A 19,357-nucleotide genomic window follows, 5' to 3' on the forward strand; every position below is an offset into this window, starting at 1 on the left:
AAAAAAAAAAATTGCAAAAACCAAGACAGGCCTGCTGTGCATGTGTATGAAGTGATGCTATTGTGCCCCACTTCTTTCTGTGAGTCTCAGAGCACACACAGGTGTGATAACACTGTACCTCAACATTAGTGAAGATTATGGAAATAAAAACTATTGTTTCCAATAGAGCACATTCTGAAGAAGAATCCTGGTATCCAGCATTCTTTGGTGGACCTTTTCTTACCATCTTTTTGTTGATATCTATTGAGTTCTTTCATGTTTTCTCTCTCTGGATCCAGTTTTAAGGAGCTTGAAGACCAGCATCCTTAACTGTCATGATTGCAGATATTAAATTGAGAAATTTCCTTATTTTCTTTAAAATCAATACTAACCCCACATTTACTAACCCCACAACCTGCCTGAGACCCAGAGACAAAAAAGAAGGCGAGCTTGCGACTGGGCAGGCAATCTGCTGATGATAGCTGTGTGGGTCTAGCAGTTATGGGCATGAGTGGAGGGTATAAAGGCACTCTTCACTATCACAATAAATGACTCTGTTTCTGCTTCTCATCGGGCTCCCAGAATCAGTGTCATTGATTCTGTGATTCTTACCCTATACCCTACAGACCATCTTGGTGGAAGAAGGCTAGAGCAACATATATGAATAATAAAGAGAATGCAGTTCTATGCAAAATGGTAAATTCATGCATGTGTAAATACATGGAGATCTTTGTGCAGTATGTGAAACATGTTCTATTTATTCTTTACACTCTTGGTAAATATAGATTCATTAATCGTAATTGGATACAGGAGAATATGACCAATTTTAAAGATGCAATATGCTAAAGAATATACACTAAAATGCCAGAATAATATAAAATTGCAAAATATTTCTGTACTAACTATAATCCCTTATTCATTATAATTAGTGGTTCTAAGGTATTTATGAAAATAAAACTATAATTACATTCTAATAGGCAAAATGCCACATTGAACATGATGTGCTAAACAAAACTGAAAGTTCTACTAACAGGAAATATTATAGAATTAAAATCTTTTTAAAATATTGATAACATGATATAAAAATAAAGTACCACTAATCTAAATTTAATAAGGCAGTAGGACATTAAATAATAAAAATGTAATAATAAATTCTAAATTGGACATATACTCTTTGGAGAGAAAAATCAGGTACATGCCCTCATGAAAGCAAAAATACTTGCGATTTGAATATGAACATGGAAATAATCAAAGATATGAAAACAATGAAAAATTATAATTAAAAAAGTTATAACTCTTGGTATGAAACTGAATGTTAGCAGAATTATGGGTCTTTATTAGTGTCATCCCAAGAAGTATAACACATGAGTAGATCATAAGAGAAATTTGAAATCATAATATCAAATAGCTCCTCTCAGAGCTGGCTGCTGCTCCCCCGTATAGCAGCTTTCCAGCCAGGAGTGGGCCACTCAGCAAGGCACAACCCTGAGGGTTAAGGAGGTACAGTGTGTGATTTCTCTGACTACAATGAAATGCAGGTGCTAGTGTTAACCAGAGGTCCTTTGATGTCTGCCTGTTTCTATACATAAAACCATAGAAGTACGTATATATACATGACTATTGCTATTGAAAAAGATCTTATCTTAATGCTATCTAAAGAACTGGCAAGGAAAGAGTTAAAACATTATTAAAGTACTAAATTTTGATTATGTTAAGATAAATGTAAAATTGAATGACATGCACTGACTTAACTTACAAAACGAAACTAATGAAATATGAGTTAGATTGAGTTAATAGAAATAGCAGTCATGCTTCTGTGAGACAAAGGACATAGTCAATGAAACAAATCCACAGCCTACAGATTGGGAAAAATCTTCACTAACCTCACATCTGATAGAGGGCTGATATCCAAAATATATAAAGAACTCAAGAAGTTAATCACCAAAAAAACCAAACAACCCAATCAAAAAATGGGGTATAGAACTACACCAAGAATTCACAACTGAGGAATCTCGAATGGATGAGACGCACCTAAAGAAATGTTCAGAGTCCTTAGTGATCAGAGTGGCTAAGATCAAAACCTCAGGTGACAACCATGTGGGAGAGGATGTGGAGAAAGAGGAACACTCCTCCATTACTGGTGGGATTGCAAACTAGTGCAACCACTATAGAAATCAATCTGAAGGTTCCTCAGAAAATTGGAAATAGATCTACCTGAAGACCCAGCTGTACTACTCTTGAAAATACACCCAAAAGATGGCCACAGGGGCACATGTTCTACTATGTTCATAGTGGCCTTATTTGTGATAGTCAGAAGCTGGAAACAACCTAGATGTCCCATGACAGAAGAATGGATAGAGAAAATGTGGTTCATTTACACAATGGAATACTACTAAGCTATTAAAAACAAAGACATCCTGAGTTTTTCAGGCAAATGGATGGAGCCAGAAAATATCATCCTGAGTGAGGTAACTCAGACCCAAAAGGACATGCATGGTGTGTACTCACTAATAAGTGGATATTAGCGAAAAGAAAAGAAAAGAAAAGAAAAGAAAAGAAAAGAAAAGAAAAGAAAAGAAACAAACATACAAACAAAATGGTGCAGAATACCCAAGGTACAGTCCACAGAACTGAAAAGGAAATCTCAACAAGCTGAATTGCCCAAGTGAGGACCGCTCAGTCCTACTTTGGAGAGAGAAGAAAGCACCCACAAGTGGGGAGAGAGGGAGGGACCTGGGAGGGAAAGTGGGCAGGTTGGGGGATTATTGGGGGGCGGGGAGAACGTGATCTGGTATTAGGTGAGGGAAAAGGACTGAAGCCCTGAGAGCCATCAGAAAGAATGTAAACAGGCAACCTCAGGAAATAGTAGGTTGGGGGATCCTCCAGAATGCACCAGAGACCTGGGAGGTGAGAGACTCCCAGGACTCAAAGGGACCTTAGATAAAATGCCCAACTTTAGGGAGAGGGAACTTACAGAGCCCACTTCCAGCAGGAGGACAGGACATCAAATGACAGATGGGGTTGCCATCCCACAGTCACATCTCTGACCCATAGTTGTTCCTGTCTGAAAGAATTACAAGGATGGAAATGGAGAGGAGCCTGAGGAAAAGGAGGTCCAGAGACAGAACCAAAGTGGGATCAAGCTCAAGGGGAGGTTTCAAGGCCTGACACTATTACTGAGGTTATAGAGAGCTCACAAAAAGAGACCTATCATGACTGCTCTCTGAAAGCCCCAACAAGCAGCTGAAAGAGTGCTTGTTATGCAGCTTGTGATGCAGATATTTGCAACAAACCAATGGACAGAAGCAGCTGAACCCTGTTGTTGAATTAGGGAAGGCTGAAAGAAGCTGAGAAGGGTGATCCTGTAGGAAGACCAGCAGTCTCAATTAATCTAGACCCCAGAGATCTCAAGCACTGGACCACCAAACAGACAGCATACACCAGCTAGTATGAGGTTACCCAACACACATACAGTAGAGGACTTATGGGTCTGTGTTCAATCAGAGATGATGCACCTAACCATCAAGAGACTGGAGGCCCCAGAGAGTTTAGAGGTCAGGTGGGATGGGCATGGGGGCATTCACGTTGAGACAGGGTGGGGTGGGGAGGAAGTGTGGGATGTGGAGCAGACAGAGGGTGGATGTAGGTGTGGGAATGGAATATGGTGTGTAAAAAATAAATTAAAAATAAAATGAAATTTAAAGAAATAAAGGGTAAGACTCCAATTTGTGAAATTAGGAACAAAACAGAGAATCATTCTGTGACTTTATTATCAGCTCACTTGCAAAAATGGCCAAGACTTTCCACATTTTATTTTTATTATTCACACTTAAAATACAAAACATCCCCCACATTTTATTTTATTTTATTGTTTATTTATTTATTTATTTATTTAGGCTTTTTTTTTTTTTACATCATAGTCTCTAGATGTGAATATTATGAGGTCAGAGAGTTTTCTATGTTTTGGTCTTTGCTACATCCTGTAGGCTTTGACTAACTCCTGGAGAAAGAATTAGCTAGGCCAAATACATAGAGAAGTAAAGTAATTTATTCTATGCTGCTTTTGAAGTAATATTCAATACAGCATGACTAGGGTTGGGAGAGACAAAGTTACTTGATGATTATTACATATATCAAGGAGCCTAAGAGTTTTAACTGAAAATACTCAAACTACTCAAGTTAATGAGTAGTTGCTAAAGAGTTGAACACTTTTCCCCAGGACTTTGAGTCGAAAGGGATACAGTATCTCCACAGTGTTAGCTGCATTGGTTCATGAGTCCTTGCTCCCAAGATCCTCAGAGTTCTGCTCTGTCCTATTTTTGCTTTCCGTTGTTGTGATAAAAATAAAACACTGACCAAAAGCATCTTTAGAGGAAGAGCTTATTTGGCTTACACCTTACAGATGATCATAGAGAGCAGCCAAGGCACTAAACCCAGCTATACCACTCCTGGTTATATACCCAAAAGATGATCTAACATATAACAAGGACACATGCTCCACTATGTTCATAGCAGCCTTATTTATAATAGCCAGAAGCTGGAAACAACCCAGATGTCCTTCAACAGAGGAATGGATACAGAAAATGTGGTACATTTATAGAATGGAATACTACTCAGCCATTAAAAACGATGAATTCATGAAATTCTTAGGCAAATGGATGCATCTGGAGGATATCATCCAGAGTGAGGTAACACAATCACAAAAGAACTCACCTGATATGCACTCACTGATAAGTAGATATTAGCCCAAAAGCTCAGAATACCCAAAATACAACACACAGACCACATGAAACTCAAGAAGAAAGACCAAAGTCTGGATGTTTCAGTCCTTCTTAAAAAGGTAACAAAATACTCACAGAAGGAAATACGGAGACAAAGTGTGTCAAGTAGAGAATGAAGGACAGGCCATCCAGAGAGTGCCCCACCTGGGGATCCATCCCATATACAATCAGCAAACCTAGACACTATTGTGAATGCCAAGAAATGCTGACAGAAGCCTGATATAGCTATCTCCTGAGAGGCTCTGCCAGAGCCTGGCAAATACAGAGGTGGATGCTCAGAGCCAACCATTGGACTGAGCATGGGGTAGCTAATGGAGGAGTTAGAGAAAGGACTGAAGGAGCTGAAGGGATTTGCAACCCCATAGGAAGAACAACGCTATCAACCAACCAGACCCCCTAGTGCTCCCAGGGACTAAACACCAACCAAAGAATACCCATGGAGGGATCCATGGCTCCAGCTGCATCTGAAGCAGAGGATGGTCTTGTCTTGCATCAATGGGAGGAGAGGCCAATGGTCCTGTGAAGGCTTGATGCCCCAGAGTTGGGAAATGCCAGGGCGGAGAGGCAGGAGTGGGTGGGGGAACACCCTCATAGAAGCAGGAGGATGGGCATGGGATAGTGGGTTTCCAGGGGGAAAACACTGTGACCCAGCACCACCTGCCCAGAATAAGCATCATCCACAGCAGTTTAGGTCCTCCAACATCAATCATTTATCAAGAAAATACTCTAAAACCTGCTCATAGGCCAATCTGATGGAGGCAGTTCTTCAAGTGAAGCTCCCTCTTCCCAGGTGTCTAGAGTTTGGGTCCAGTTTATAAAATTTAGCTAGCAAAACCTCCTTCACGGGTTTTAATTCTGTGAAATCTCCAGTGAATAAACACACATACATGCACACACACACACACACACACACACACACACACACACACACACATAATACATACGTATATATGCATACCTACATTTTATTTTGAATCAAAATCAAATTTTTTTGTCACTTGTTATCAACAGATTCTATTTGGTACAAGAAATAAAAAATGTTTATTTTTTACATTTTAACTTAAACACCAACGATAGAAATTTATCTTGGCAAGTCTTGTCATACAAAACATCATGCAGACACAAACATAAAACACAGCAAAAAAAGAGCATCACTGCAAAAATAGCATCCATATTAGTATGTAATTGACTGAATACTTAGAGCAACAGATGTTCTGGTTAATTTAATTTTTTTTATAAATTGACAAACAAGAGAAGAAGCTCCCAACATTTGAGAAAAATCTTTATGAACTGTGTTGCTTCACTTCCTTGTATCAAAGAACAATGAGCACACTACACTGGTTGTTGGTGATTCCAGGTTTCTGTCTCTATCTTACCCAGTTCTGACCAGTGCTGAACAGCACAATAACCATTTTCTATTTTTAAATTACATCCTATAATCTCAGGTATTGAATTTCCGATGATTCCTGAAAATCACTAATATGATGGTTAGTCTTGATTATCAGCTCGATTGATTTGGAATTCTCTAGGAGACACATTCTGGGCTTTGAGCCTATTCCTGAGGAGGAACAAGAGCATAGGCTCAAAGGAGTGTCATGGTGTCCTAGAGGGCTATCCTGGAATGAATGAAAATGAGCAACACAACCTGACACCTCAGTTAGAGACATTATTGTTAGTATGCTTCCTCTGCCACGGTAGACCATATCCTTTCAAAATAGTTAGCACAAACACACCTTTCATTAAGAAGCATTCATGGGTATTTTATTTCAGTGGCAAAAAAAGTGATTAATGCAGAAAATTGGTATTAGGAATGGAGCTGTGGCTTTAATAAAGTGTTAACAAATAGAATCTATAGGCCCTTGACATTGGTTGCAACGATTAGCTAGAGACATTCTAGAATCTATAAACAAAATTTCTGAGTTCGAGGCCAGCCTGGTCCATAAAGTGAGTTCCAGGACAGCCAGGGCTATACAGAGAAACCCTGCCTCAAAACAAACAAACAAACAAACATACAAAAAACCAAAACAAACAAACAAACAAAAAGTTTTAATGCAGTTTGATGGGAGTTTGGGGACTCAAACCTCTCTCATACATTGTAGTCTTTTTCTTTCATAATTATTGTTCCATATATGTATATATGCAAAAATATATAAAAATATAATTTTCTAAGTCTATTTTTGTGGTTTGTGTGTATGTGTCTTCAGGACTGAGCATTGAAGGAAAAAATAACAGGGCTAACTCAAGAGAGAGGCCTCTTCCTTTGGTTGTCATTAGTCCTTGTATTTCTTTGTCTATGGTGAGACCCAGAAAAACTTTTCCTTTTCCACATTAACATGTCCATTGGTATTGCCATTTTTCCAGTGTTACTTATGCAGCCTTTTCTAGGAGAGGCAGTTTCACAGCAGACTTCCCCAATATTCTGGCTCTTGCAGTCTTTCTGTCCTTTCTTCTGCTATGCTCCCTGAGGCATAGATACATGAGCTCTGATGCAGATGTACTCATTAGGACTTGACTCCTCATGATATGGGACAAATGTTTCAATTATTAAGTTATTGAATTCATAGATTATCCTATAACTATAACTTCTCTGTGTTTCTTTGTTGGAGCTATGATATTTATTTACAGTTTTAAAAATCTAAATATTTTATAGCAAATATATTTTTGAGTTGTCAATGATATTTTAGTTTATTTTCTGTGCTCTAAGGGGATTGATACTACAAGTGAAGGCTGCTTACTAAGATGATCCCATGTAAACTGGAGGGGATAGCCATATGGCCAGTTGCAGCAACTGTAAGGTACAAAGACAAGATTATAAAAATCAAAAGAATATGACTCCTGCAAAATCTCATGATTTCTCAGTTATTGGATCTGAACATACTGAGGCCATTGAAATATTAAGGAAAGAATATAATTGTCCAAATTTTAGAATGATCAATAACTTCAAACAGCAGGGAATAAATAAAAAAATGTAAAGAAGTATGTACAGAACTTGGAAACAAATTTTACTAAATAGAGATTCTGAAAATAACACACATACACACACACACACACTCACACCACTAGTATTGAAAAACTTAGTGAAATAAATGAAAAGTGCAAAATAAAGCATTTTCAATTAACAAAGTCAAGTACAAGGGTGAATACTAATGATTAAAGACAAGCCTGTGGGCTTTTTACACCTAGATTTTGAGAAAGCTCTAGACTGATTTCCAGAGTGCTATCACTAGTTTACACTGTCCCCAATAGTCCCTACACCTATGCCAGAATCTTTTGTTAATTGTGTTCCTAATTATAGTCATTCTGACTTGGGTGAGATGGAATCCTAAAGTGCTTTTAGTAAAATAGAAGTAGAGAGGAATGATATTTGGAAACATTTCAAACATGGTGAGCGAAGGGGAATGGAGAAATTAGGATGTGGAAAAGCCTTAACCAAAACAAAGGGAATATAATAAAAAGATATACAAAAACATACAATCTTACAACCTAGTAAAATATAATTAAATAGGATGGGTTAATATGAGTGACAAAAGGGCTGCAGGGGGATACTCTTGGTTAAAGGCTTAAGTGAGGATAAGAGACAAGGGTAGGGGAGACCAGGACAGAGGGGTCAAGTTAAACAAAGCTAAGGAAATATGAGTGAGCCTTGTGGAAGTCCACTAGTTTGCAAGCTAATTAAAAGCATAATATTAAGAATGAAATTTGATCAGAAATACCCTGCACCAGTGAATAATACTGGTCCCAGAAGCCATAAATAGTTGATGAAAATTTCAGTGCTTACAAGTTATTGATCAGGAAGAAACAACATAGATTATTTCCATTTCTCCTGGGTGGCTAACATAACTGGTAAGACTCCATTGATGAAGTCATTACCAAGTTTGGTTTCAGAACAGTGGGAAATTTAGCTCTAAGTGACTGGAAAAGCTTCTTCCAAGTTTCATAGTGTGTCAGTGTTATACAAGCTGCTGGGGGCAGGGGGTGGAGTTACTTATAAATTGTCTTACCTTGCACTGGACCCCACATGCTATACAACACCTGGTGACCTGTGCCTACTGGTGCAGTTGTGTACGATTGTTATCAAGTCAACCATTTTCTGACTGGATTAGATGCATGCTCTATAAATGATATTTCATGTCCGGTACTGTGAACTTGTTCCAAATCTCGTACTTCATGCCTAGGGAGATCACAGTTCTTGCGCCTGTCAATGTTTCTCTAAATGGTTATGTTGACCAGTTGCCTACCTTTTATCAACGCTTTCTTTATTGTTCATGCATACTTATAAGAGCTGAGCACTTAATGGCTTTCCAGCTTACTGTTCTAAATAATTACACAATCCTCCTCAAACAACAGGGTCAGGAACATCTCAATCATAACTAGTACCACCTGGAAAACCAACGAAGGAAGGAAAGGATTGATTTGGCTTAGGGTTTACAGTTCACCAACAAGGAAAGGCAAATAGTACTGAGAATAAAAATATTTAAATCATGACTAGAACATTTCTAATTTTGAAAAAATTATAAATCCTTGTAAGAAATGAAACAGATTCAAAACACAAAGGCAAGAAAAAATTTAGTGCTATTTCATGATGTGCTCAAAGGGAAAAACCAGAGTGAGCAGAGAAGGAAGATTCAGTAGTTACGAAGGAACAGGTATATTGTCAGAAATACACAAGGCAGGAGGAAATTGGGCATAATCTTGAATATTCTGATACAAACCAGCACCTGGATTTTATGCTCAACCACAATATCCTTGAAAGAATGAAAGGTAAAACGAAAATTAATTACAACAGGCAAAATGGTTTAAAAAAACCACAGCTGTAGACAAGCACAATATCAAATGTGCAAGGAAGCTCATGAAGCAGAAGACAAATACTATTTCATGATGTAATGTGTACCTACAGAAAGTAATCACGGGAACTGTGAGTGAGTAATATCAGGGTGAATAGACAAGATTAAGTTTTAAGGTTTTAAAGATCTCTTTAAGACAGAAGTTCTCAACCTGTAGGTACAAAGCCCTTGGGGGCATCAAACAACCTTTACACAGGGGTCACTTAAGACCATTTTAAAAACGCAGATACCTACCTTTGACTCATAACAGCAGCAAACTTACAGTTATAAAGTAGCAATGAAAATTATCTTATGGCTGGGGCTCAGCACAACGTGAAGAACTTTATTAAAGGCCGCGACATTAGGAAGGTTGGAATCCTTGGCTTTAAGGGAAGACCCCACAAGAAATAATCACAAGCCTTATTCAAGTGATGGCACATCTAAAAGCAAAATGCATGAAATATCACAGGCTAAAGATATGTCATGGACTGTGTGAAGTTTATCTCATTATGTATGAAATTATATATATATTACTCGGATAAGTACTGGCAGGTTAAATGTAAAGACTGTAACCATGTGTCAACCATTAAATTTTATTCTTGTTAAACCAGTAAAAGAAAAAGATTTGAGTTATAAGAATATTCCTTAATAGAACACAAAGGAGAACAAAATTACAAAGATCTGAGAGAAAAAAAAATAGCAAGAAAGCATTCAGAAAACTAAGTCATATAATGAAGTGCATTAATGGGAAGAGCCCAATCACATGGCTAATGATGTCCCATTAGATTGAAAGCAAAAAATATGTTATTTATAAACACCTTAGATATGTAGACACAGGTTGGTTAAAGTAAAATTGGAAATTTAAATAATTCAACAGTGTGCACAGGAAGGCAGAGCATGGTGTGCTGTTTCATGCCTGTCATATTTGTACTTGTTGAGGCTGAGGTAGGAAGATCTCCATGAATTTTGTGCCAACTTATGCTCTATGAGTTCCAGGTCAACCTGGGCTATAGTATGGGAACCTATTTCAAAAATATAAAAAAGAACAAAGGAACAAAATAATGAAAGACACTAGACATAATTATTGTAATAACAAAATTTTGCTTCACAGTAGATAATATCAGAAATAAAGAACCCTTCATAATGTACATCTGGATGTTTTCAGGTTCGGGTTTCTGAGACAGTCTTATTATGTCTTCTCTGCTGCCCTAGTACTCACTACCCAGCCTGTGCTGACTGTAGGGATTGGCCTTTATAGCCTCATGTATTATTTACATGCTTTGTCCCCAGCTGAGCAGTCAGGGAAGGAATTGGAGATGCAGCCTTGTTGGAGGTGGTATGCCACTAGGGTTGGGCTTTGGCATTTCAAAAGCCCATGCCATGGCCAGGGAAAGCCCAGGCTTCCAGTTTCACTGTTTGTATCTATGTGTCTGTGTCCCTGTGTCTGTGTCTTTTGTCTGTCTCTTTTGGCTCTGGCTCTCTGTCCCTATCTCTCTGTGTCTCTGTTTCTTTGTGTCTCTGTCTTTCTCTGTCTCTATCTGTCTGTCTGTCTGTCTGTCTGTCTGTATCTGTCTGTCTCTTTCTCTCTCTGTCTCTCTCTGTTTTGGTGTGTGTGTATGTATGTGTGCTGCTGCCTGAGAATCAGAATGCAAAGCTCTCAGTTACTTCTCTAACATCATGCCTTCCTGCACGTTGCCATGTTCCCAGCCATGATAATAACAGACAAAACCTCTGAACTATAGGCCAATCCCAATTAAATACTTTCCTTTATAAGAGTTGCCTTAGTCACGGTGCCATTTCACAGCAATAAAACATTAACTAAGACGCTCACCTAGAAATTTCAGGGATTCTTCTGCCTTGGTTTTCTACCTGCTGAGAACATGAGCAGTGCCTTTCAATGTATATATTGCCTGTCTCTAAAATGTTATTTATTTGGCAGTTTGGATGTTGGTAGCATATATATATATATATATATATATATATATATATATATGTATATATATATATACATATATATATATATACATATATGCATACCTTATATATATGCACACCTTGTATATATACATACACATATACACATATATGCACACCTTATATATATATGCACACCTTGTATATATATATATACATACATATATACACATATGCATACCATATATATATATATGTATACATATATATGCATACCTTGTATCTATGCAAGAATTACAAGGGTTGGAGCAGAAATATACAAAATAAGTAACAGAGGTCTAGATAGACAGGAACAAACTCTTCTACTCAAAATGTAGGAAGTATTAAGTTAGTTGGAGACAATATTTTTAGCACAATTATTTTAAAAGCTACTTTGTAAGGCTACTTTGTAGTAGTTATTATACACTCTAAAGTGGCCAGTGCCACTTCATATAGCATTAAATGCTTATGCAATAATGTAACCTAACCAAGCTCATCTCCTAAGGATATTCACAGTAAGAAATTCAGCGGCAGATTCTCATTATTTGCTGTTCTTTGCTTATAGAGCACAGTGTTTTCTACTGGATGTGTGACAAAATAGAAAGGTGCAGAGTTCCAGCAATCAGAATAAATGACTCAAACATCTGCAGCTATACATATGTGGAGCATACAGCTGTGTTTATTTCAAAGATAACACATTTACATGCCTACAATACATTTACTTAAATGTATATTTTATGCATGTGAGAAATTCAAACAAGGGCATTTTCTCTATGTGAATATGCATTTGAAAAACGACTCACATCTATTCTCCACATTTATTTAAAGCTAACAGTATTTATTTATACAATATACTTATTACTACACAATCATAACTCTTTCAGAATAAAACATTTTTAAAAGATTAAAGAAACTTAAATGGGAGCATAGGTCACACACAATCAAGAAATCTTTGGGCTGGAGTTATTCATAGTTCAAGCTCTAAGAAGAATTTGGAAGTTCAGCAAGATTAGAATATAAAGTCATTTGCCACAAAATATATTCCTTCTATTCCAGTAATTTTTTCACAACATGGTGTCCATTTTATTTGAACAAGGAAGCATATATGTTAGGGCTTCACTATTTCCTCCCTCCTCCAAGCAACACACATATACAATCCTCATTAAGAACATTTATTTAATGTCATTGAATTCTATCTTTGTTTCGTTTTAAAGATCCTGAATACCAGAAAATGATCTAGCAGTACAGAAAATAAAATCACATTTTGGGTTTCATTTCTCAATAAGATATCATGGGAGACTTCAGAGATATCTATTTATATGTGCCTACATTCTTTTTGTATGATGTTTTGCCTTTTACAAACTTTTGTAACACTTGAAGGGGTATTATTATTTTAATATTTCTTTTTTTTTTAATTGAAAATAGATTCTTCTGTCATGCAGTACATCTCAACCACAGCTTCCCCTTCCTTCCTTAGATCTCTTCCTCCATTTCTTCTTCAGAAAAGAGCAGGCCTCTGAGAGACAACAGCCAAACTGGAAAAAACAATATACAGTAACACAAGGTGAAATCTCTTATATTAAGGTTGGACAAAGAAACCCAATAGGAGGAAAATAATTTTAAAAGCAGGCAGAAGAGTGAGAGACATGCTGGCTCCCACTGTGTGGAGTCTCAGGAGAACACAGTAACAGTTATAACAAATACAGGGGGCCTGGCATGGACCCATGCCGCAGGTCCTATGCTCGCCACACAGACTAACTGTGAACCTATGTGAGGCCTGCTTAACTGATTTGGTGGGCCATGTTCTCCCAGAGTCCTCCATCCCCTCTGACTCCGACTGTCTGGGTTTTAAATTTAGTTTATGTCAGTATAAAGAGAATCACTCTTTGTTCAGTGGTATGTTCATTTATTAAATAAACTCACCTGCTTCTAGTCTGGAAGCAGACTATGGATAATAATAATACTTCCCAGGAGGTTTTGTCGGGATTATAAAAGCATAATTTAGAGAGCAGACGGTGATCAAAAACATTCCAAATGTTAAATACCTCAATATTGTCTGTACCTGTTTTACAGATGCGAAAACTAAGTTCCCGAAACAGGCCTGCAATCACAGTCGTTTGTCACCTTTCAGCAATTGCTTTCCCTAAATTGACTCTCTTGTTAAAAGTTAAAAATAAAAGTATCTTATTCATTTTCTTTTTATCCTACCCCAAGTCCTGCCCCTTGAATCTCTTTGAATGTGTTTCACTGTTGGAATGTTTTCCTAAGGATATGACTAGATTTAGGTGTTTGCGTGTAAAAGGTGGAAGTGGTCACTCATTAAAATAACTTTTGGTTTTCGTTTTATGTTTGTGAAGAGAAGTCAGGCTCCTTTCTGTTAATGTCTGCATCCTATGAAGTACTGAAGCTCTAAAGAGTAGAAATGATGGACCTAAGAGCGCGCACAGTCCTGGAGGCTCGCAGGGAAGGCCTAGCCAATCAGAGTGCAGACTGAGGGCTGGCCCCGCCCCTCCTCGTCTGGCCCTCCTGGAGTAGGGGTGTGCGGCTCCACGTCCCGCCCCTGCCTCTGAGTGACAGCAGCGTGGACAGCTGCCCACCCGGCCGGACCCGCAGTTGGGCCGCCCTCGCTGGGCAATGCTGAGGTGTGTTTCCGGCGAGGGCTTGGGGGTTCGGGGTCACAGTTCTCTGGATGCGGGCCCAGGGCTGGAATCGCGCTTTCCCAGCTCTCTCAGCCCCGTGGAGACTGTAGATCTGGCCTGGGGAACAGCCCCAGGCGCTGGGCCTGAGCATCCGGAGGCTCCTCCAGGGAATCCGGGCTCCGAGCCCAGCAGGGAGACCTCCTTTTCGACTGTTTTGGCTTCTCCGGCCCAGAGAGAATGGCCAGACTGGGGTGGGCGTGGCCGCCTGGGTTGCCGAGCAACGCGGGGTGCGCCCTGCCAGCGTGTCCTAGAGCTCCAGGACATTGCTGAAACTCTCAGTCCCACCCACTTCCCCAGGTTTACCCTAGGCTGGGGATTAATTAGCTTGCTGTGCTGTCCACTAATTTGAGAGGCCTCCTTGTAGTTACAGGTGACTAGTTTCTACTAATCCTGTTCAGGCCGCCGCCTCCTCCTGTGTTTTAACTTTGATTACTCTTTCCTGTTTCCCTTTTATGGGAACAGTCTTGTAAGCCAAAATATTTGTAGAGTTGCTTTATTGGTTGGTGGTAGTGGTGAAGTGGGGTTACTTTTTCTGATGTTTAGTGAATCCCTGAACCCAAACGATGTTGTATGTGGATATGCTCTGTCATATGCTGTCTTTCACTTGACCTAATGAACTTCCTCTGGAAGTTGCAGCTCTTTACAGCAAGGTCTTTCATATGTGATTTTCCTTGCAGTCTATTGTGAAGTATGTTAAACTTCTAAGCACTTACTATTGAGTCCATATTTAATGATCAACTACAAGATAACACAGATAACTACTGCAAATATCTTCTTCCCTCATATCTTTTGGCCCCACATGATTCAGAAGAACAAACATTCTATAAGAAAGAAAACACAAACAAGAAGGGAGTTGGCTTTAATTTTCCATGCCAGGGTGCCAGTGTAAATCCTCAGGAAGAGAGCTTCACTTGGCCTGATGTTAACAGTGGCCCTCAGTAAGGAAGCCCCTTAGTTTTCCTTAGTTGAGGAAAACTTCCTCAACTTAGTTTCCTTAGTTGAGAACCCTCAACCATCTCATCTATAAAGTTCTCAATCTAGTATCTATCCTAGCAGGATTGATTTAAAAGTATAATTACAATAGTGATGTGCAGTAATCCAAAATGTTATTGGTTATAATGTTCGTTTGTTTTTATCTTAGAGTATTTTTAAATGATCTTGACTTTCCTCATTTCTTTGGCTAGTAGAGAGGTGAGGATTACGGCCATCCATCTTTCCTCTACTAATCCAGTGTTGTTACGGCTTCGGTAGCACACAAAGGGCCTTGCACAGTTTATCTGCCCTTAGTATCGGTCCCCCACCACCCAAGAATACACAGAGAAGGGGTTGTGGTTTTGTAGGGGCTCTTGGGGAGATCAGGAAATGTTCGTGTTAAATCTAATAATTTCCAGTTTTCAATGTCACCATTTTGAGATGCCAGAGAAAGCTTTGAGTAATCCTGTAGATTGGGCAGCATTTAAATAGGAAGTGGAAGCTTTATCGAGACCACCATTTTCCTTTAATTTAGGACACAATAATTACTTCCCCCCATGTCTCACTAAGGAAAACTTAGAGCAGAGTTTTTGTTTTGTTTTTTAGTTTATTTTTTAACTCTTTCTTTCAAATAGCCTTTAACCCCATTTCACTATCAAAAATAAGGTCATTACAATCTATCTCATTTTTACTAGTAATCACTAGAAACATCGAATGTTGAATAACTTATTACTTTGTTTCAATATAAGCCCTTGATCATGTCTATGAAAGAGTAGTCAGGAGAAGAAAATGTAGTGCTATAGGACAGTGTTAAATTGTACTTTGAGATAAATGTTAAATGTGTAAAATTTCTTCTGCATCAGTCCTCATCTTGGACAAATTAACAAAGAGAGCCTTATTATGTTAAGTTCATGCAACTGTAAAATCATTACCTGATTCTTTCTTACAGCTCACGTTTTAATGTACAGAGGCTAAAAAATATCCTGGTTGCTTTCAGTTTCTGGTAGTTGTAACCCTGTCTTTTCCTGCAATGCCCCAGTTCCTGAAAAATGACTCGGAGGCTTATTATTTAATAATAGATGCCTAGGTCTGAAGCTTTTAAGAGTTGTATAAACTAGCCAACTATCTCTTAACTCAATTATCCTGTTGATACTATTCTATGTCTGTTACATGGCTGGTTACCTCTCTTCAGTTTTGTCTGACTTTCTCAGAGATGGTCAGGAGGCAAATTCCCTGCCTGACTCCCTCTGAGTGGAAGTCCCGCCTTCTAATCCTCTCTCAGCAAGTTGGCCATTAGATTTTTATTGACAGGCAATTCTTCCACACACTACACAAGAGATTTTCTCTACATGTAGCTCTTTTCCCAATTTCATTTTTAAATAGAAGATTTTAAATAGAGTTTGTTATTTACTTTGCTCAAATAACCCACAGAAGTTGGTACCAGTTGTAGACATGCCACCACTGGAGAGACGAAGCATTAGAATAGGAAGAATCTGTTTCTTTTGTAGTAAGGGTCGAGTGTACAAAACAGCCTGGTCTTAGAACGACTCGGCCCTTCTTTACTGGCCTCTCTGTTTCTATTAGAGAAACTGGGTAAAGAAAGACTAGACTTGGCATCTCAAGGACATAAACATTTTAAGGTTCAATAATAGATTTTTGTTTCTTGTCTTGAGTTTGAAAACAGTGCCTAAACATCAGTTTTTCAATTAACAAACTGACTAGGGGTTAGCACTTTTGATCAGATACCAAAATGACTGTTGGTTCTCCCTACCCCCTTTTCTTCTTCTTCTTCTCCTTTCTTTTCTTGTCAAGATAGGGAAAATGACTTTTATTCATAGTTATCTAAAGAAACAAACCTGGAATAACAGGTAAACATTAAAAGATGCTTCATTAGAATGCCATACAGGATGGATCTGGGTTATCCAACAGTGACTGGTTCCCAATGGAAAGCCAAGAACTTTTTTTGTTTGTTTGTTTTGTTTTGTTTAGCTCTTGAAACTGGATGACACAGCAGTTCCAATCTTGTGCTGGAATCCCAAGGACTCCTAAAAGCTACTAATCTTCAGTCTGTGTTGGAATCCTGAAGATGTAGATTCTAACACCAGTGAAGGAATCCTTCAGCCCCAGAATAGATGAACTTGCCAGCAAGAGTGAGGGAAAACTAGGCAAAGCTTACTGTTTTCATTTCATTGTATGTGGCCTGCTGCCAGAAGATGTGGAGCAGATTTAAGGGTCATCCCACATCAAATGATCCCATCAAGAAAATCCTTCACACAATCCCAGGCTGCTTAGGTTTTAGTTGATTCCAGGTGTAGTTAAATTAACAACTAAGTTGGTTATCACAGTGACATTATAGAATGTTGGTCATAAATACTTTCACTGATGTTACCACCCAGACTCCCACAAATATGCATATGCACATCATAACCTCTATTCCCTTTCCCAGAAACTAGACCTTAATCACCTTGTGAACAAATACTCAGATTTCACAATAGATCCACTTACTCAGACTTACCATTTTGCATCATCCATGCTAGCTTCACTGGAGAGATGAAGACTGATGGAATCCAGTCACTGGTTAGATACACTTTCATATTAATTTTCTTGGTGCTGACAAAGTAGCAACTTAAGGATGGAAGGTTTATTCTGAATTAGTGTTCTAGAAGTAGTCTAAGATGGTAGGGAAGGCATGGAGACAGGAACATGGATCTGCTGGGAATATTGCATCAACAGTCAGGAAGAAGTAAACAATACAGCTTAGGCTCATCTGACTTTCTCCTTTTTATGCAACCCAAGACCCAGCCCAGGGAATAGCATTACCTCCTTTTAGACTAGGTTTTTCCACTTCAACATAGTGATAATAATCTCTCACAGACATGCAAAAAGGATTATTTCCTAGATGATTGTAGGTTCAATCAAGTTGATAATTGATATAACTATCATATTCTCTCATTTAGAAGCTGCAAGTGAATGGGATTGTAGGCCAAGACTGTTAACCTAGCACTCTGGTTTCTTAAAATGAGTGACATTCCTTGGTCTTTTGAAGTATGTCATAGCATTTTTACATCATTACAATGATGTAAAGCAGCTACTTTTGAGACTATGGATTGGGTAACAGGGAGATCTGTCAGCTGAAGGAAGAATAGTCTTTTCTTACTGAAATGCTGAGTGCCCCATTGGAAAGTATACATCTGTGAGTGTTTCTCTGTGTCAAAGCATGAAGTGAGGTCATCTTTCCCCCAGACTTTATGAATATATGCATGTTTTAACATCAACAGTTTGTGCCTCTATGAAGGTCTGAAACATACTGTTTAGAATATAGTATTATGCACTCCCTCAGTATACCTAAAATGATGCTAATAGAAAATAGTGACACAATTTATTCATATTTTATTTCCTTAAGAAGTCTGTTAAACAAATAAGAATAATTTAGTCCTATAACTAATTCTTTTACTAACCTCTTAATATTTTTATATGGTAGAAATGCTAGGTGTTTTTGAAGGAGGAGAGTAATTTTACCTCATAAATCTGAATACTATAAAAAGGTAAACATTCTTTATGCAGTGATATAACAAACCACTGTGTTGAGTCACAGGTAAGAGAGTGTCACATAAAGTGAATGTTCTTGTCATCACCATGTCTTTTAAGTTATGGAAACTGCAATAAGAATAAAGAAACCTGCTTCTTTTATAATTTCCACAGTCACTGCAAAAGTAGCAGGCCAGTTAGGACTGAAGCCAAAATTTTAACTATGACAAAAGATAGATGACTCAATCTAGAAAACACTTGATTTTATATAAAAATGCCTCTGGTAGATTTTTAATACTATTTTAAATATAGTCTACACATGGCAAGATCCTAATTAGAGATTATAGCTTATATCCTGATTGAGCGGGACATACACTAGACTTCGGGAAGCTTTAGATTTGACTCTGTGTCCTTTACAGTGATCGCTTTCAGTCTGTGAGCAGTACCAGAACAGATTACTGAATTCTGAATCTGTCTTTTCTCTGCTTCTAGGTTTACCCTTCTCTCGTTTCATTCCACTCCTCAAATCTGTTTCCTTCAAATGTGGGGAATGCTGGATTATATAGAAGTTTTTATGTACTAAAATATTCTGGACAATAAAGAGTTTGACAGTGAAACCAAG

The 19,357-nt window shown here is 38.2% G+C and overlaps 1 protein-coding gene across 2 annotated transcripts in view; it reads left to right on the plus strand.

Annotated features, from left to right (window-relative positions):
• The first annotated feature begins 14,063 nt into the window (after positions 1-14,063).
• Triqk (triple QxxK/R motif containing) overlaps positions 14,064-19,357 on the plus strand; it is a 61,486-nt gene continuing 56,192 nt past the window's right edge. For both annotated transcript variants that reach the window (XM_021161347.2, XM_021161346.2), the window contains exon 1: positions 14,064-14,178. The gene's annotated coding sequence lies outside the window, so the exon portion shown is untranslated. The remainder of the gene's footprint in view (positions 14,179-19,357) is intronic.

The sequence above is a fragment of the Mus caroli genome, chromosome 4 (genome assembly GCF_900094665.2).
Source record: "Mus caroli chromosome 4, CAROLI_EIJ_v1.1, whole genome shotgun sequence".
Lineage (NCBI taxonomy): Eukaryota > Metazoa > Chordata > Mammalia > Rodentia > Muridae > Mus > Mus caroli.